The sequence below is a fragment of the Artemia sp. Qi Xiang Cuo genome, chromosome 8, assembly GCF_049724085.1.
Source record: "Artemia sp. Qi Xiang Cuo chromosome 8, ASM4972408v1, whole genome shotgun sequence".
NCBI lineage: Eukaryota > Metazoa > Arthropoda > Branchiopoda > Anostraca > Artemiidae > Artemia > Artemia sp. Qi Xiang Cuo.
In genome coordinates, this window is record NC_142801.1 from 74,275,567 (window position 1) to 74,281,566 (window position 6,000).

Below are 6,000 nucleotides of genomic sequence, written 5' to 3' on the forward strand. Positions count from 1 at the left end.
ATTAATTTAATAGACTTGTTTAGGAAAAATACTTCAGCTTAGGTAGTTCTGAAAGCCAAAAGAAGGGTAGGTAATTTAAATTTTTCCTTTAAAATAAATTTTAATCCATATTTAATAAAGAATTTTTCCTTAAATCAAAATTGAACCAGATGATCATAATATTTTTGATAACTGGAGCCGTTGGTTTTTTTTAATGTTTTGGTTTCTCAGCAAGTCCAGTTGCTACGACGGTTTAGTCATGTGTGATAGGGGAATGGGGCAATCATTGTATAAAATATAGACAAATGAAACTCAGAGAGGAAAGAAAATAACAAAAGGTCGAAAAACGAGGATTTTGTCAGCCGGTGGCGAACTATGAAGAAGAAGAAGTAATAAGCAAATATTTCGACAAGGACCTCCGCCGAGTCGTCCTCAGTGCTAAACAAAAAAAAAGAAAAAAAATAAAAGAAAAAGAAACCAACAAAAGTCGAACCTTTCGAAGTTTACTTGCCAATAACAGAACAGAAACTAAATAAGAACCAGGTTGGAATCAATGAAAAAGAAATCTACCAAGATGATTGGGCAATAATCCTTTGTTTTGCTATAGCTTTGGCTGGCCTACAAATTCGTTTATCATTTAATGTGCAAATAGGTTCAAGTTCAAGATTTTATTTTTATTTTTGTTATTTTCTTTCCTCTCTGAGTTTCCTCATGTATAGCGGGTGTGGTCTTAGAATGTATTTATAAAATATAGGTTTTAAAACGACCGCATTTCTTTGAATTGTCACTTCAGGGATGCTTGTCAAAGATCCTGGCTGTTCCCCAGGGGGCTGCCCCTTCTTCACTACTTGTTGTACATCTCATAAAGCCTGCGCCACGTGTGGCACTTGTCACCTGATGTTCATGAGTTTTTAAAGGAAGCGATCTCTTTTTCTTCCCCTCTTATCTTTTAAAATCTTTACTTATCCCATGAGACCAAGTACGTCTCACTAAATATTAACCTAATCTTTTTAATTTCCTCCAAAAATTGGAATAAAGAAAAACTGTACTTTCTCAGCGCTAAATTGACTGTCCATTCTATCATGGATCAAAGAGTGTCAGAGCATCCTTATCTTTCTTTTTTTCAGTATTGTATATTAGAGTATCTTTGTAAACTTTTCACTATTTGGGATCAAAGTCTTCTGAGATACTTACTTTTTTCAATTGGATTAATTTTGAGGAAAGAATGAGTTAGTCTTTGTATTTTCTTTAAAGGAAAACACGTGTAATTTTCCTATCTGTTAAATAAAATATTTTTAAGGCATGTATTGCTCACAAAAAAAGATAAATAAGTCTTAGCTGAACATAGTGGAAGCCTTTTTCAAATAATATATCTAATAATAATAATATGTCAAATAATATACAAACTTATATTATAAGATAATCTTATAATAATATATTATAAGATAGTGCAGTCATAAAAGCGAAAGTGCCCGGAAGCTTTCTTTTTCCCGAAGATGTGCGCGAGTTGCGACTTAAGATAAACCATTTTTTCGCTAATCCGGTGACTTAAAAATTCAACATTCAACAACCACAAAAAATAAATATCTTATCTGGTGGCAACTTTTGACTATGGTGACGTAACGTAGCCCATTTTTTTTTATTATTGATATTAAAAAAGAGTTATGTAACAGCGAAATTTACTTTCATGTTTTTTAGAACCCAGTCTAAAAATTGGTTGTGCAAATATTTCACTGCTTTTCAATACGTCGTGTTCTACCGGAGAGTTAAACATCCCTCTGAATGTATGTCTGGTAGTCTATGATAAGTGAAAGATATGCTCCCCAGTGGCGGATCCAGGGGAGGGGTGAGGGCCCCCCCTAACGTAGTCTAAAGTAGTGTAATTTACTTAATTAACGCAAGTGTGCGTTAATTAAACTGGCTCCTAACGCAAGTTTATCCGCAAGTATGGATCCGCCCTTGATGCTCCCTATGTTCAGAAATGATTACTCGGGTTCTTCCTCTTTTCTTTTTAAAAGTTTTGTAATTTTAATAAGATATAAGAAATATAAACAAATTAAAACTTAGTTGGCAATGGATACTCCAAAAATATAATTAAAAAAACTCATTAAGAAAAAAAAACTTGTGGAGGGAGCCGTTCATGTTTAGCCAGTAGGTCCCCCTTCCCTTTATCTTTATTTCTCTTCTTGAATCTCTTTGTTCGTGTTTAGTGTTTCTTTATTAATCTAGCAAATTTAAAAATCGTTTTTGGATGTTTCTATTTACGACTCTCATTAATAGCTAAGCAATTCAGTTATTTTTGCCATTTTCAATACTCGGAAGCAGTCATGATGATTTTGTTTTTTGGGAATTGATTTTCATTACTTTTTTTCAGTTAATATATATACAAGAAATTAATCCTTTGTTTTCAGAATTAGATATAGTGTTTCGTGATATTACTTGCACATAGGGGGTACTCCACCACGATATTCGTCTAAAATAATTTCCTCCTAGCCTTACTTTGAACTATGCCCGGTAAATCTACCAGTTTGTTTTGACACCCACCCATCCGTTGAACCAATCATCTTATTCATTATCCCCCCTATGGACCACACCTCTTTTTAGTGATGATGTTTTTGTGTGAACTTCATTTTGTATTCTTTATCCCTAATTTCTTTGTTTATTTTTATGATAAAAAGCTTTGTGTTTAATAATATGATCTGGTTTTGTATTCGAAATTGATGAATAAAATTGAAAAGCATCGAATTTTCCCTCCTGATTTTATGAGTTTCGGTAGAATATTGAGAACTGTCGGCTGTTGGATATGTAAGTCAAGTATAACAACAAGGCCATAAAAACGATGAAGTGCTAAGGGATGGAATGTGCTAAGGGATAGATGAAGTGCTAAGGGATAGGGATGTTGAAGCCTTCCTTAGCCGTGTTCATACTGCAGCGCTCTATTTTGTCGTATAAAGTTTCACGCACAGAGGATGAAGCAAACACCGAATTGATGTATATAAATATAAATGTATATATATATATATATATATATATATATATATATATATATATATATATATATATATATATATATATATATATATATATATATATATATATATCATATATAAATATACTATCTTTATAAGTGAGCAATAATTGTGTATGTATGTATTTATGTATGTATATTTGTTTTTTCTTGAAAAAGGCTCCATATTTTTTCTGGAAAATCTGCATCCTGGGATATTCTGGCCTGAAAAAATATCTAGATAGGTCAGAAGTTTGAGAAAATTCGTTAAGAACCTTAATTTTGGGGAAAAAAATATTTATGTGAATGACGTCATTTTTATATACATCAGTGTTGCAATGACGTTGTCACACTTATATGGAAAAATTGAAGATTTTTATGCATGGAAAAGCCTACATTAAATTGCTTAAAAAGAAAAACTGATAATTGCAAAAATATTTGTATATCTTTTGACAAGGGATTACAACAATTCCAAAACCTCTAAAAAGAAGACCAAAAGTTTGGAGCTTAGTAGAAATCGTTGTTCGAAATCGGACTTAATTCAATAATCAAATATCTTTGAACACATATCGGGAAGATAAGACATTAAATTGTGTAAAGAGCATAAAACTGGTAGTTTTAAAAATATTTGTGTATATTTCAACAGGGGATTAAAACAATTCAAAAACCTTAAAAAAGAAAACCAAAAGTTTGAAGCTTAGTAGAAATCGGTGTTAGAAATTGGATTAGGTTTAATAAACAAATATCTTTGAAAAGATACAGTATGAAAAGACATTCTACTCCAAAAGGACCGCCTTAGCTCTGCCTTCGAGTTCAACTGAGATAGACGCGTGCAATCGCCTCGATTGACCAAAACAACACCAGTTGATGTTAGCTTTCGCTTTGATTGAGACCAAATTAAATAATGAGTGATAGTAAGATAGTGATTGTATTATTGGACAATTTAGTTGATGAGGATTGGGATCGTGAGAGGCGTGGAAGGGAATATAAAGCTGACTCGCGTCGCATAATACTCTCAAGTGATAGTGATCAAACAAATGGCTCTTGGAGCCTAGAGTTTCAAACTCGTGCTCTATATGGCTCTCGGAGCCCTGAAATTAGTTCTAGGAACGAAAAATCTTGCTCTTGGAGCCCCATAAAAAAATCCATGACACAAAGCGGAAGGATTCTCCGGAAAAGCACAAAGGTAAAAGATTAAAAGAAAACACGTCAACTGACGCTCTATTCAAAAAGATTTCTGAAGAACGTTCTGGTACCAAAAAGGGTCCCAAGATCCATAAGAAACTTGCCAAAGTTGCAAATAGAGCTTTCTCTGAGCCTTTGGAAATAAGGAAGCTAAAAGATCTATTTGAGCACCACCCTAGGCCTGCGAATACCGATAAAATCTTTGTTCCAAAGGTGTATAGTGAAATTTGGGCTACTCTCTCATCACAGGCTAAACAGAGGGATGCGGAGGCACTTCAAGTGCAGTGGGCAATTGTTCACTCAACATTTTGTGTTTTAGAGGCAGTAAATGCGATTCTTGAGCTTGAATATGAGCATATAAAAAAAAAAGGTTGGCAAAAACCTAACAGATGCAGTTCACATGCTTGGCCTCACCAATTATGATCTAAGTCTAAAAAGACGTCATGCGATGAAATTTGAAGTGAGCCCAGATCCAACTGTAGCATCAGCTTTATGGGCTCCTGAGGTTAAAGTCACGGAGTTTCTTTTTGGCAAAGATGTTGCCAAAACAACGGCCAACGCCAAATCCGTGGTGGATTTGAAAAAATCATTTGGAAGACCAAAAAACGTGCAAGGGGGGTCTACCACTATCGCCGATGGCAGAACGAGGCCCCCCGTCCAAATTATCGCAGAAGGCAGGGCCAGGACCGTCAAGAGAAGACCAAATTCCAGAAAAGGAATAGCAAATAGCTGGTATTTACTATTTAACATACCCCGTCCTTGATTTTTATGATTTTTTTGTGAATTTCAATAGGCAGTCACAATATTTGGCTGATAACTTTAAAACGGGGAGAATTAGTAAGTACGCCTCAGAATGGCAGTCAATAACAGTGATTGGCAGTGATTTGAATATTTGCACTTTACTGAAAAAATACAAATGAATGTGCATTGTCAGTTTAATATACATATACTGATATTTAGTAATAAAAATGTTAATATTATTCGATTTATTAAAGTTATAAAAGTAAAAACATTTATATTTTTTTCAGTGAAGTGCAAATTTTGTTCTGGCCTTGGGAAGGCATAGGGGTTTTGAGCCCAACTTATGTTAATTTCTGCTCGTTTTGAGTTTGACTCGGTTATTTATTGTAATTTCTGTTCGTTTTGGGTTTCATTGATTTATCGATGCTAATTTATCGTAGTTTCACGCTTGGTAGATTGTTTGATTTTATTTTTGCTAATTTTTTGCTCAATTGAATTTTAACTTTTGTATGAAAAACTTATTTTGTGGAAACATTTTTTTAAATTCATTTCTGCTCGTTTTATATTGACATAGTTTTTTCAGGGAAAAAGAAAATAAGACTTTAAATCTCTTCGTTTTTTAGGACTTTATAGTTTGGCCTGCTATTTGTATGCTGGATAAAAATTTTCAGCCATTTTTAACAACATACACCGTTTTAATAATTTAGACACAAATAGTACTACCTGAATTAGTCTCAGAATTCCTTCACTTGACCAGAATTAGAAAAATTGATACCATTCGCAAAAAAAATATGTTAACTTTCTTTGGTACCATAGAATTTTTATACTATTTTATTCAACTACATTTTAATATCAGAAGCGTCCCCAAAAATTCGATAATAATACCCTCAGGTGCTTTGAGGATACTGCCGAGACTTCCTATTAGGAATTAGCATTATCACAGTTCATTTTGATTTAAATTTAAGGCAGCATTTAGTTTTTAAACATAATGGGCAAATGGGAGGGTGGGAGTGGAAGGGGGATTAGTTGCCCTCCAATTACTTTCGACTATTGAAAAGGGCATCAGCCCTTTCTATTTTCAATTGAAT